Genomic DNA, 15,109 nt, shown 5'->3' with positions numbered 1-15,109 from the left:
ATACTTTTTTTTTTAATAGATCTTTCAAAAAATGTTACCAGCACGCTGACATCTTCATAAAAATTAGGGATCCTTGAGGTGTCAAATTGACTAACGCACAAACACTTGAAGAGGCTCAATATCCAGGAATGAGAGACAAACTTAAATACCTATCTTGTGTTTTCGTAGGTGTGACCTATTCCCTTGAAAAGGCCATTTCAATCTCAAATTTCCATTACTGTTTATCATCCAAAAATATTGTTCAGTAATGCCTCATCGCTATACAAGAGTTGTGCCAATATTTCTCAGGCAGCCTTGTCAATTTGAGTTATAGTACATGCTACTTAGATACAGTAGAAATAAGTTTAAAGTGCTGAAGACATTGGATCTTTTCAAAGCTGTTCTTAAATGCTATGAAAGAGGATAATCATAACATGCTAATTTGTAAATTCCCTATTCTTATGTTCCTTGTTCTTGTCTCTTCTGTGGCCTTAGGCAGAATTCTGTCATTTATCAAAATCACATCTATGTTCAAAACCCCATTTTTCGGTATTGGAAATACACAATTTTGAAAGTAAAAATAATGTCATTTCCTGTGCTGGTTTTTAGTCCATACCAGCCTTACCTACTACTTGTTACTATATTTAAAAAAAATTTTATTACACCTTGATCCCTAACTACTCTACACAGAAAGGTAAATGAATTTAAGATATGGGAAAAAAATTTTTTTTTGAGTTATGCAAGGATCATGTCTAAAATAAGAAATAGATCAGGGCGCCTGGGTGGCTCAGTCGGTTAAGCATCCAACATCTGATTTCGGTTCAGGTGGTGATCTCACAGTTTGATGAGTTCGAGCCCTGTTTCCGTCTCTGCACATTGACCATGTGAGAAGCCTGCTTTGGATTCTCTCTGTCTCCCTTTCTCTCTGCTCCTCCCCCGCTCACGCTTTCTCTGTCTCTCTCAAAATGAATAAATAAACTTAAAAAAAAGTAAAAATAAGAAATAGATCTGTATGAATTGTTTTCATTGCAACCATGGAATCTCTCACAACTTTTTAGTATTGCAATTCCATTACTCTATTCCCCAAGGATGGAAAGAGTGTGCTTTATTTTTTGGGAAAAATAAACGAACACCCTGAGTTGGTAAAAACATCAATTACAAGAATATCTACCCTAGAAGTCAAATTCATTTTGTTTATTATTGCAGGTTATTAAAAGGCTTCCAGGCATGCAGATAAAACCTGAAAAACAGTGGTTGAATCTATCATATCAAATTAAAATCTCTCCATAAACCCAAGTAATTGATGAGTTAGGGAATGCCACGCCACCTCAGAAGTCAATACAAGTAAGGCTTTATTAAAACATAACTAAAATGAAGTTCCACAAGAATCCTCAATGGAAAGTGTTGTGCTTCAGGTTCAAATGTGGAGAGTTAAAATGCATCAGCTGACCTTAATTTCCTTAAAGTAACAAAGAAAGAAAAGAAGAATAATTCCATGCCCAACAACTGCAGTTACACTTGAGAAAGAAAACACAGCCTAGCAAAGGTATATGTGAAATACAACTGTATCTCAAGTTACGTAAGTCTCTGCTTTCATAGCAGAAAGTCCTACTGCTAAATTCCTTTGACCATTTGTCTGACACTTAAAGTCCCTTCTGAGGCCGGTACCTGCAATTCTACGTAGCTGCCATGAGTTGGTGATGCAGATCATTTTCGTTGTCTTTAGTGACTCTTAATTACCTATCGTATCATGAATTCTTTTCATGACGGTTCTCTATTTTTTTCCCATGAAGCAACTCACATGTTCACTTACATAAAATTCAGATGTGCTCAAATTTTGAAAATCAGGCTGTAGTCTTGATAAAATAGTATGATGGATACATACACTTGCAGCACTTTGGCTGTAACTCTTCCTGTTTTTAATCAGATAAATGAATGTTATCCCATCTAAAAGCTGACGTTCTACATTATCATGTTAAATGGCTACAAAATACATCATGAAGTGGATGCTCCAAATATGTGAATAATCTATAATTAAACATTTAGCTGGTCTCTAATATTTTATTTCAATCATGTCATGATAAAAATTCTTCAGAGCTTTGAACATTCATCCAGATAGGAATGATTATAGTATAACTACTTTTGACCCCTAAACCCAAAATACCAAAATTTAGCAACAGTTTCAAAGAGTTGAATAGCAAAGCAATTTTCCAGATTAAAAAAAATTCTATTATTACCTTCATTCTGCTTTCTTGTATAGTTCGATGAACTATAGAAAACAAAGTAATACAAGTCAATTGATTGTTTTCATTATGTGCTAAATAAAGTAAAATGTAGCAGCAGTTAAAGGAAAAACAAAGTAATACAGATGGTTTTGTAAAAATTGTTTGAATAGCTTTTTAAAAGAAAAGGCCCTCTTAACAAACAGCATGCAGTCTTTGATACTTTCTTTCAAATATGGAAAATAAAGAATTACTTCTGCAAACACAAAAAGGGAGTTTTGCATTTATGGTGATGGACATTTGAGATCACATCACTATGCTGCCTGTGTAAACTTACTCTGGCGTTTAGATGAGAAATGTGCTTCTGTGGAACCATTTTATTCAGCATAAAGATATATGTTGAGGCCCTCTTGTGAGCCACATACAGCACAGATTGATGTCTTGGCTTTTGTATGTTGAAGACAACAAAAGTAACTGTGAACTCAGGCAACTCTCTAGAACATCATCCTCCATGTGGTGACTGAGCAACCCAGGCCTCTTACATCTTTGAATCCACCATCTCAGCACATAGTCTCTTTTGTTGCCATGGCGATGAAAGAGTCCACTGGAGGGTCTCCTCCCACTGGCAGTTAAATGCTTTGACACATGGTAATCTGCTCATAGTCCATAGGCCAGAACTAGTTCCATGGCTCCATCTAAACTGAAGAGGGACTCACGGACTATTTAGCAAGCATGACTGCCATCATCACAGACATATAAGGTCACTTATCATCTAATTGTTTCGTTTTCCTAGTTTTTGTCATAGCTGTTATGAAAATCTGTACGTTCAAGAAAAGTTATGTAAAGTTAATTTTTATTATAACAGTTGAACTGTATTCCCATGGTGAGGGGGAAGCAAATAAAATAAGTTGCAAAGTCTTAGTGAAGATTAAGAACAAGATGGTAATCAGTCCTCGTCAAAGTGCAAGTAGTTCGCTTTCCTCTAGCCACAATTTCAGCACTTCCCAGATAATTTTCTTGTCTTCTGCATCTCAGAAGTAGCTGCCATTTCTAAAGATTTGTTTTAAAATTTTTTAATGTTTATTTTTGAGAGACAGAACATGAGGGGGGAAGGAGCAGAAAGAGAGGGAGACACAGAATCCAAAGTAGGCTCCAAGCTTTGAGCTGTCAGCACAGAGCCTAATGTGGGGCTCAAACTCACTACCCGTGAGATCATGACCTGAGCCAAAGTTGGACACTCAACCGACTGAGCTACCCACGCACCCCAAGATCTGTTTATCTTATGCTTACATTGATGCATCTGTAACTTTACTCTCTTTGTTTGAATCTAATAGAACTGTCCATGACCTACACAGTTGGTATGTTCAACTTTCTTCATTTTAATTATACAACTTGAGGGCTTAGTGCACTGAAGGTACTCAATGTATGTAGAAAATTTGACTAAGTAAAAAAAAGAAAAGAAAAGAAAATGTAACTAAGTATAGTGTATGTGTATGAAGGCTATTGCCTAAGAAAAACTTAGGCAGAGGAGAACCTTACCGTCTTGGGAAAGATGGTTGGGATTCATACAATAATGAGACTAAACCAAAATGGATAGTGAGATCATAGTGGGGTAATGGTCCAGATACAGGCAAAGCATGATTGTAGGGCCACCCTAGGAGATAACAGAGGGAAGGAGCTGCCTCTTGAGAAAGCAGGACCAAGGCAATACCAAGAAAGGAAGATTTAGCCAAATGAGAGTCTACAAAGAGGCATACATCTTCAAAGTACATCTTTAGACATCCAGGGTCCCAAGCTAACATGTTTACTGTTTGTCCTTACCCTTTTAAGTCTTACTGCTTTGCAACTCTTCTTTAAGGATACAGTATATCACTTACTCCAGTATAGTCAGTATAACCAGTCTTTACTAATGATCAAAAATATTGACAGTCATCACTTCATCACTTCATCACATCACTTCATCACTTCATCACAGAAGGTTCAGTTGCCCTTCTTTAATTCACATTAATTGAAGCAGGCAATCATGGAGCCTTTGCTGGTAGAGAAAGATTTTTATGCTATTTAAAGAAAAAAAAAAAAAACATTCCCTTCTGACAGAAATTTGCATTCTGATATTTTATTTGTACTTTTTTTTAATGTCATGACAAGAAATGGATTTGATTTTGAAGAGGAATCATTTTGAATAATTAACCATGAATTACTCTAATTAGCAGAAAATAATTATAGGTTGGACATAAGCTCTTTCAAAAGCAAAGGATAAAGTAAAAGATTATTGGAAAAATAATACCACCTGATAGATGTTGAGATGAATCCAAAAGAGAGCTTTTCTTTGAATCAGTCTTCAACTAAGGCATTTTAAATGCCTCCCATTAGAAAACATTCATATTCCTGCAAGACAAAAATTATTAGCAAGCATATGTTGTTGGTTAGAGAATCTTAAGTGTAATAATTAAAGAAGACGTCTTTAATGCTTCCAGAAGAAGAAAATACAGTTTCACTTGTTCTTTTCAGAACACTTTCTGGATCAGAGACCTTAGATAGACTTAGCATATTTGTACACCGTATATGGAGTTTAACATATTCGTGTCCTTTGAAAAATGTCAAACGATCGGCATGGCAAGTTGCACTTGTCTCCTGACGAGGGATTGTGGAACAGGACATGTGGCAAACTGACGAGAAAAGGTAACACGTTCCGTTTACGATTGCGATCAGTTTATATGAAGACCATCAGCAGGACCTATGTGAGAGCCCACGAAGGGGTGGAGTCCGCTCAAAGTACATTTTCAAGCTAAATACAGCACAGATGTGGAACCCAGGAGGCATAACCCAGATATGGCACCACAGATAACTAGCTAATCCCTGACTAACACTCTGACTTAAGCAAGTATCATATGTCGGTTTACCTGTGATTTTTACCAATACCATCCCTCTCACAGGATTGTAACATAGTGAAAATGAAATGTGAAATTAACTTTTCAAAGTTAGGAGCTACTATAATAACAAAAGATAGAGTGTTATTTGGTCGAAATCTAGTTTTCATATATTTGATGTTTACCAATCAAAACATATTGACACTTAGAAATGAGAAGTATCTGATGTATGGTTGAATAAAGCCGACTTATTTTTATATGAGCATCATATAGAAAAGTAAATAAAATGATGCCTTACTGCATTAAGACATGCTTTTACAACTGTTGAGAGCTAATTATGCAAGAGTGCATCTTTACAAAGTAAACATATAGTGGCACAATCCGTGGTCACAAATGGTCTCTTGGCACATTTCACTGTGATCTTCCACATTATGTTCCAATTTAGACAATAACATTCTTGCTACTTAAATCCTTGCTATTTTAAAAAAAAATCTTTTATTTTAGAGAGAGCATAATTAGGGGAGAGGGGCAGAGAGAGAGAGAGAGAGAGAGAGAGAGAGAGAGAATCTTAAGCAGGTTCCACACAAAGCACAGAGCCCAACACGGAGCTTGATCCCACAACCCTGGGATCATGGCCTAAGCCGAAATCAAGAGTTAGATGCTCAACCAACTGAGCCACCCAGGCACCCCAACCTTGTTTTTTTCTATATTCCTCTCCTGCCACCATCTAGATAGTTGTTTTCTTGGTTAATCAAAATAGTAAGTGGTACCAAGGCATATGCATAGAATAAACGGCTGTTCCCACCTGCTCAAAAAAAAAAAAAAAAAAAAAAAAAAGTATAGCACCCTTCCATCCTTCCATTATATAATCTTCTCCTCTTTTCTTTCCCCCTTCTTAACTGAAATATTGAATGAAACATTATCTTTAGTGAAACACTGAGTGGAATGAAAAGACACTGTGTATTTGTTCCTTCAGTGATAGAAGGAATTTACCAGAAAATAGGGAGGTGGATGTCTCATTCCTTAGGGGCTACTTAGATTTTCCTTGAGATCTTAAAAGCTCTAGCAACCAAGGAACTGAGCTCTGACCTGTTGGTGACAGGATGGACTGGTTGGTGGCTAGAGAACGGGCAGAAGCTATAATGTTTTCCCCTTCCCTTGTCCACTGGGCCTTACTCCCTAATCTTCAGGAACCTCCTTCTCTTAGAATGTTCCCTCATCTGGCCTCTCTCACCTCAGACATAGCTAAGGGCCTTGATACATATATTGGCCATGACTGATTTCACACAAATAATCCTTACAGGTATGTTGGTGGGACCTTTACGGTCTGCATCTGTGAGGACATAGAAATGCATACCATTTACTCATAGTCAGTAAATGTCTGGTGGATTGGATGGGAGTGTCTCTCATGTGGCAGTTCCTAGGGGAGGCCAGGGATGAGGGCAGATTCCCAGTCCTGGCCAACTAGGTGGAGAAGTCACTCTTCATTCAAGCCCCTTTTGGAATTTTAGCAGGCTCTACCCCTTGGGCTAAAAGGGTGGGACCCTCAGGGTCACATCTGCTACTCTATGGAAGAATAAGCATTATCAGCACCTTCTCTTGTTGGGATTAAAACCTAACACATGATTCTCTTGGAAGAGAGAAAATGAATAAGAATTATAATAATCTGGATTTATTTTTTTATTACAAAATTAGTGAAATAATTAAAACTAAGAGGCATGTATAACTTCACTCAAATGGGTGAATGGTTAGTGAGGAGTCTGAATTGTAGATCATCCTAACACATATTTGTTGCCAGGTAGAAGAATCTGCTTTAGTATTTAAAATAGATTAGTATTAACAGTTTTCATTCTCATATTAAAATAGTTCTAAGACTTAGTGCAGTTTATCTTCTTAAATTGGCTTACCATGTACAGCAAACGTATAAAAGAACCAGATCAAATTATTTACTACAAATTCTTTTATTTTATTTTTACTTATTAAAAAAAATTTTTAATGTTTATTTACTTTGGAGAGAGAGAGAGAGAGAGCACACATGAGCGAGAAAGGGAGGGGCAGAGACAGATGGAGACACAGAATCTGAACAGGCCCCAGGCTCTGAGCTGTCAGCACAGAGCCAGATGTAGGGCTTGAACTCACAAACAGTGAGATCATGACCCAAGTAGAAGGCAGAGGCTTAACTGACTGAGCCACCTGGGCACCCCACAAATTATTTTAAAGGAGGAATTTTAAAAACAGCTTTACTAAGATATAATTGATGGTTACATATGATAAAGTGTACAAATTAGTAAGTTTTGACATAGGTATACCCTTAACCCATCGCCAGAATCAAGATAATGAACATTTCCAATATCCTTCAGTTTCTCATCCCGCTTGATAATGCTTCCCACTCAGCCCTTCCCTATTCCCAAGCAATCAGTTTTATATGAATTGAATCATACAGTAATACTCTTTTGTCTGTTTTTATTCAGCATAATTATTTTCAGATTTATCCATGTTGTTGCATGTTCATTTTTATTGTTTTATTGTTTTTTCTTTAGTTTTTTTTTTTTTTTTTTTTTTTTTTTTTTTAAGATTTATTTATTCCGGGGGAGAGATAGAGCAGAGGAGGGGCAAAGAGAGAGGGGAAGAGAGAGAATCCCAATCAGGCTCCACAACATCAGCCCAGGGCCCGATGCAGGGCTCGGACTCATGAACCATGAGATCATGACCTGAGCCACCCAGACGCCCCCTTATTGCTTTATTGTTTATTCATTCATCTGTTGGTGGACACTGGGGTTATTTTCAATTGTTGACTTTTACAAATAAACTGCCACGAACATTCATGTGAAAATAGAAATTCACATAGCTTATGATTTTTTTAAAGAAAACATTTTTTTCTTTAGAGCTCATGACCTTAGCAAGGTAATATTTATAATCTGTTACCAATATATCATTACTACAAATTGTTTTTGCCTTAGGTTAACTGCATTAAATTAAAAAGTATTTACAGAGTATTTAGTATGTATAAAGCTTAGTGGTAGTCAGTATACGAGCACAAAGATGGATAGGATATAAGTATGTAATGGGAATCCAAAGCTGAATAAAGTAAATGTCATAAGAACAACAACAACAACAACAATTTATGGGTCAGGGTCACATGAATAATATCCAGTTGAAAAATAAGAAAATAAGAACAGGTAATTTGCTGGAGACTTTGAAGTGTGGGTAGGATTTTAGCATGTGATATTGGGAAGAAGTATGCAGTGGGAAGGAAGGAACATAATTAGGCTTAGAGGCAAGTTACATGGGGTAAATGCTTAAATGAAACACCCCAATTTAATCGATTTAATCGTAGCACATTATCAACTCTTATGGTGTGTTGGCAGTCTCCCATTTCCTCATACCTCTTCTGGAATGTTCAATTCTGCACTTTGGTTTAGTTCCACAGCCATTCCTTCAATGGCCACAGTGACAAGCATTGTGCCAAAGCAAGGGGATAAAAGATGAAGAGGTAAACACACTCTTTGTCCTCAGATCACTTACAATGCGGCAAATCCTTTCAAGTATTATGGTTACTAGAGATATGTTTGGAATGCTGTTGGATAGAGAGGAACACCTAACTCAGTCTGTGGAGTCAGAAAAGGCGTTCCAAAAGCAGGATGGTTGGAACTCAGTCTAAGCTGACCAGTAGGCTTTAGGTAGAAAACAGAAGCAAAGGTGTTCAAGGCATAGGGGAGAAAAGCATGAACAAAAGCAAAAGTTGTGACCCTACATTTGATTTTGGGAAACTATAGATAGTTCAAGATTGCAGAAGCATTCATTTGAATGTGTGTGGTGTTTTTTTTTTTTTTTATTTTTCTATTTTTTACTTTGAGAGAGAGAGTGTGCACACGTGTGCACAAGCGGGGGAGGGGTAGAGAGAGAGAAGAATCTCAAGCAGGCTCCACTCTGTCAGCGGAGCCTGACGCAGAGCTCAATCCTATAAACTGTGAAATCATGACCAGAGCTGAAATCAAGAGTCTTCTGCTCAACCGACTGAACCACCCAGGTGCCCCCATTTGAGTGGTTTTTAAGGGGTATCATTACTGCTATGATCATTTTGGTTTTTTGTATGTCTGGCTTTTGATATGACTTTGGAGTTACTAATGGTGTTACGTTCCCAGAACGCCTACTTATTTATGTGAAGTGTTACACTGTTTTTATACACGTGATTTAGTAACCAAACATTCTATAAATTCAATGTTTTCTAAATTTCACTACTTTGACTCAATGAGCCCCATGCTTATATATTATTGGGTAATATCTTCAAATTGTAATAGAGTCCAATAATAAGACATTTGTAGAATTCCCACTTTCTTATTTTGATGAGAAAATCTGCTTTATAAGTGATTCTGATTACAAATCACACAACCCCCTTAGTATCATGTGTTTTGGGCCCATATCTGTTTTTATGTTCTCAATACTGACACCTTAAATCTCTATAATAGATTTATCTGTCCTTTTCTTTCTTTTTTTTTTTTTTAAACAAAACACTTATACCTGAATATATAAAAAGCAGAAGTGTTCCCCTATAGTTCTCTACCCTAATTCTCCATGTTTGAACTAAATTTAAAGAAAGTAAATTTAAGTCAAACTATCATTTTAAAATATAGGCTTATCTACACTATGGGTGTATATAACTAAATATGTTGTCCAATGGGCTGCTCGTTCAGTGCATGACTATCCTGACAGGATTTCATTCACCACTCAGTTTTGTGAAAACTGCATCACTGCAGAAGTTCTGTCTTCATGATTTCTCATCTGTGGTGCTCTGCTCAGCTATAAAAGAGGCTACTGTGTGCAAAAGATGTGATACCAGACATCGCCGAGAACTGTACATTTGTCAAAGTGAAGCGCTTTATTCTCTTGCTAAGTTCTCTGATTATGCTGTTTACGTGTATTTCCATTCTAAGACAATACAAAATGACGTATGCCATTTGAAATTGTCTAGACTCACCAAATAAAATGGAAAAGGAGATGTAAATAGTTAAGTTTGAAATGTTTCCTTCAGTTATCGAGATATTTTGAACTCTGAAATGCTTGAATAATTGCCTCATATTCAACTCTTACATGTATGTATGGTAAAAAAGGGAAAAATCTTTTGAAATGTTCATATTTTCCCCTTATGTCAACATTAATATGTCATAATATTTTTTGTTTTATGGGACTCATTTCTAGATGATGTAGAGTTTTAAAGTGAAGATAATCACAATAATTAAGGAGTAAATGTGTAAATGAGGGCCCGATTCGAGTTATTTAATTAACATAAATTCATGGAAATTTGGCAACTGGAAGATTAAAATATAGATTTTAATCTAATCTGTTTCTGTACTTTTCAGTTCTCCTAAAATATCACCAAAGAAAGGGCAATAGTAGAGGATTAGAAATGTGTAAAAAAGAAAAAAAAAAAAAAAACCAGCAAGCTATTTCCTGTTCTTTTGTGGCTGTCTCTGGCATAGGAAAGTTCTTAGAAAAAATTCCTGTGAATCTATTCTTTGGAGGGGAGGAGAGGAGGTGGAGAAACATGGCTCACCTCTCCAAATGGAGCCCTAGTGGTGTTTATGCTAATCGGCTCAGGGCAGACAGAGTCCGCTAGTATGAATGGGAGCCTGGCAGGCCTGGCCCAGGGTCCTATAGCACCAGGCAGTCACTGCCTTTTACCTCCTGTTATCGCAAATGAATTGCTTTATTCCTCCTGACCAGTGTGAAAAGCCAAGTTTTTAAAAAAGCCTAAATGACAGCAACTAAACATACCTTCTATTCCAGCTGAATGGAACTGCCTCCCAGCAACATTTCTCTCAGCATGTCTTACACAAATGTTCTTCTTTGTCTATGCCCACTGCTACCCCTACCTTTTCATCCCAAGTCCCAGACTGAAGTTCCAGATTCAGGCCTAAATCCCTTCCGTTGAATGCCAGAGTGATCTTCCTTAAACACTGTTGTTATTTCATTCTTACTTTGTTCTCTGTTTCCTACAGTTAGACAGAACCAATACCTATCTGGGGTCAAATCACCCAGCTGACGTGTAATTCTAAACTGATGGAATGATGTTAAGGTGATATGCTGGGGGTGCTGGACCAGCCTGAACAAAGCAAGTTGGGAGAGTCTTTTTCAATGGGATGAACTGAATTGTGTTCCCCAATACACCAAAATCACAATGAAGGAGCATCTACTATGGGGTCAAGAGGAGGCAGCGAGATAATGAATGCTAGTTTGGATACTGAATCTGAGGTGCCAGGACTTTATCCTCATGGAAGTATGAATAGTTGCAAATATGGCTTTGGAGCTTATCAGGTGAGAGTCCTCAGGAATGCCTAGGGGTTTACTTGACAGAAGGTGGTGAGATGGCCAAAGAAGGGTTTGTGGAGTTCAGAGAAGGGGTGGGGGTAGCGATAGGTGGAGGAGGAACTCCTGGGGATTGATCAGACAGGGAGGACAACCAGAAGAGAAGAAGTAAGAAAGCAATGAGGAAAGAGTTTCTTGAAAGAACAAGCATTAGTTAGTTCAAATGCCAGAGATTAAGATCAAAAGTGTTCACTGATTAGGTCACTGATTAGGCCAGGTAGATTACTATGACTAGGAGAAAATGCATTCAAGGTAAGGCCCACCCTTTTCAAGAAGCTTACTGGAGAAGGAAACGAGTCAAGGCATTAAAGTAATAGGAGATAAGGAAGGGGCTCATAAAAGGTAACTAACAAAGCAATAACTAGGTTGACATAATCAAATGGCTTTTAGAAAGATTAATCAGGGAAAATGTGAAGAGAGAAATAGAGAAAACAAGTACTTAGGCCAATGAGACTAGCAATAATAAAAATAGAAGGAACTTTAACTCATAAATCTTTCTTTCCATCTTTATCTCATATTTAGAGCCAGACAAAAACATATCTCTATAATCTCTGTCAATATTTCAGCTCATCAATTTTTTAAAAAATATCTGATTCTTCGCAACCCCCACACTAAGTCTAAGGTCAAATCTTTGTTCTATGCTGTCTTCTGAACCCTTTCTCCCATTCCTCAATCAATGGTGTTTCCCGCACCCTGGCTTACTTCTTGCATTGATCTCTCCTCTCACCTGTGTGAAATGTACCTGCTGGATGAAGACTTGTGCTCACGCACATGAGGTCTGTTTTCTTACTACTTTCATTAGCTTCTGCTCTCCTTTGGTAATACATTCAAATTTCCACTCGGCCCTTATCTCTTATTGCCATTCGGATGCTTCTTTTCCATTTCCTTCACTGCCATTCCATCTTGCTTCCTGATTCCCTGAATATTTGTCACCCAATGCTTTGTGCAACCTAAAAAGTCATCTTTCTGAAGCTCTCACTTCTGTTCTCTTGTCCTTTGAAATTGTTTGCCTGTCGTATTTCCTTAATGAATTCCTCAATAGGAAAAGAGAAGCAAGTTAATGTCGTTTGAACGTTGTGATTTAGATTATCCTACTCTTAACCAAATTTGTATTTCATATATACAATTAACAATGTTTTAATGATTTTTCTTTGTCAAAACTCAGGCTAGGCCCACACACAAACACAGGGAAAAAATCTGAATGGAGATTATTATTTGATGTGTGTTCTAAAGCTCAATAGCTTGTCACAGTTGCTCATGTATTTACTGTTCTCTTTCCATTGAATTGAGGCATTTTAACTCCTAGAATGCAAAAATAATTCCTTGAGCCATTAGGATATCAGCCAGTGTTACATTTGCAAAGGAATGTAGGATGAAATGAAGTTTGATTAAGGCAAGATAAAGATAGCCAGGACCGGGCGAATTCCTCAAACAGGGCAAGCTCTGGGGCCCCAACAGTGGATGGCTTTGGGCAGCTAAGCTCAGCAAGAACACTCAGTTATTGATTTAGGAGAAGAGGCTGGAGGTGGGGAGAGTGATGCTAATTAGGAAAGGGTGTGGAAGTGAGACAAGGCCAAACAAAAATGAACTTCTCTTATATCAAAGGTTTGTTTAAATGAATAAAAGCCTATTTTGAAGGGTTTCCTTTTTATTATCTTGTTTTTATTTGATGGTTTAATTTCCATTTCTTTTCAAATATGTCCCCAATTAATAAGAGAGAGAAGAGTCTAATCTGTGTAGAGCCCCTCTTTTCCATGCATCACATGAGCTGTAGAGAAAATTACAGGAGTCCTAGTTCATTTGTTCACTTATTCACTCATTTATGTATATACTCATCTATGCATTAAAAAATACTGAGAGTGTGGTATGTGCTCGGTACTTCAGCACTTTGTACAGAATGGTAAAGAAGACACAGTTCCTGTCCCTCCTGGGGTTTGTAGTATATAAAAACAAATAGAAAGGCAGTTACAGTCCAATATGATGTATGCCATCATCAGAGGACAGGTGCTGTCTGAAACACAGAGGAAGGAAATTCAATCCAAATTAGGAACAGCAGCAAGGACTTCACAATAAAAGCAACACTTTAGAATTCAAAGGATAGGAGTTGGCCAGGCAAAGCTGGAAGGAGGGTCAGACAAGTGAAGGCAAAAAAGCAAAGTAGTATTCCATTGCACAAAACAGCACCTGTGCCACTCAAGATGAGAAAGAACATTATACATTCACATGTGAAAATAGTTATCTATGCTGGAAATCAGAGTTGGTTAAGGTAAAAGATGAGTCTGGGTCCCCTCGTAAAGCACTTTTGTGTGTTCTGCAGAGAATTTATCCTAAGGACTATGGAGAATCAAAAGTTTTAAATAGGGAAATGACTTAACCAAATTTCCTTTGTAGAGAATTAGTTCTAACTGAAAAGTGGAGATGGGTTTAGAGGGGGTGGGCAAAATAGGAGATAGTAAAATACCAACTTGCAAGTCAGTCTTGCAGTCATTCTCACCAGAGGCAATGGTGTCCTAAATTAAATGAGTGGCACTGGGGATTAATTCAAAATATATTTAGTAGATAAAATAGGACTTGATGGTTTATCAGAAAAAAGCAAAATTATGATGCTCAAATGTCTCATTTGGTCACTGGATAAATGGTTCTGTCATTCACTGAGGTAGAGAACACCAGAGAAAAAGCCTTTTGTGGGAAGAAACACCCAAGATGCCTAGCAAAACTTTCAGATAAAAAAATATGAAACTCACAGTCAGATAGAAACCAGAGTTATAGTTCTGGGAGGTCATGAGTAAGTATATATATATGGCAACACATTCTGGGGGAAATAAATGAGATCATCCAGGTCAAAGTATGCAATGTCACTAAGTAATTATGTATTACTTGTTTGACAGTGTTCTCTGTGATTAGACTTTAAGCTCAGTGAAGGCAATAACATTATTTCTGTTCACTACAACCAAACTTAATACTTTTCCTAGAGTAGACAACCAAACAATAGTTTTTGAAAGAAAAAATAATATCTGTGAAACCCCATGGTCAATTACAAAAGAATATACAAGTGTACACGATTCATATTGATTATAACTAGTCAAATCCAGACTTGTTTCAATAGCCTACCAGGAACTTCATTTTATGCCTCCTTTCTGAAATGCATGCATCAAAATTTGGTTTTGACTAGTTATTTTTTACACAAGAATATTACTGTTATCTATACAGCATACTGAGTAGCAGGTAGACGTCCTGCAGAAAAACGTCCTCTTTGGTCAAGTAACTTAGAGTGCCTCAATTTTTCTTATCTATGAAATGAGGATAATAGTACTTATTTCATAGACCTATTGATAAAATTAAATGATATAATATACACAGCAACCTAGACCACAGAAGTATTCTAATGAATATTATTAATAGTATTTAAAACTTTATTAAGGTGGTAGCTCTCCATGGTGTTTCCACAGGTGATGACGGCTTTTGTTCTGGACTATCTTTCCAAAGATGTTTGCATTTCAGGGATGTTGGCGATAGCAAAAAGCCTTTGGATGACAGAGGTAGTGCCTCCCTCAAGACAGACAACAGATTTGTTTCTTCACCAAGATAATAAAGATAATGTCCCCTTAAGGGGCAAAGGGTGGGTGCATTTTCTAGAAGCCATCTTGTAAGAGTAGATTTCCTAATTTTGAG

The 15,109-nt window shown here is 37.1% G+C and overlaps 1 protein-coding gene and 1 long non-coding RNA gene across 5 annotated transcripts in view; one reads left to right on the top strand and one right to left on the bottom strand.

Annotated features, from left to right (window-relative positions):
- KIAA0825 (KIAA0825 ortholog) overlaps positions 1-15,109 on the top strand; it is a 396,110-nt gene that overhangs the window by 316,950 nt on the left and 64,051 nt on the right. The gene's annotated exons all lie outside the window — the stretch shown is intronic.
- Positions 1-15,109, bottom strand: part of LOC123608396 — a 48,159-nt gene that overhangs the window by 12,623 nt on the left and 20,427 nt on the right. Inside the window, exon 3 of the long non-coding RNA XR_006717218.1 lies at positions 4,492-4,589. This is a non-coding gene — a long non-coding RNA (uncharacterized LOC123608396). The remainder of the gene's footprint in view (positions 1-4,491; positions 4,590-15,109) is intronic.

Source organism: Leopardus geoffroyi, chromosome A1 (assembly GCF_018350155.1).
Source record: "Leopardus geoffroyi isolate Oge1 chromosome A1, O.geoffroyi_Oge1_pat1.0, whole genome shotgun sequence".
NCBI lineage: Eukaryota > Metazoa > Chordata > Mammalia > Carnivora > Felidae > Leopardus > Leopardus geoffroyi.
The sequence above is the reverse complement of the archived record's forward strand: the minus strand, read 5'-3'. Positions and strand labels throughout refer to the sequence as shown.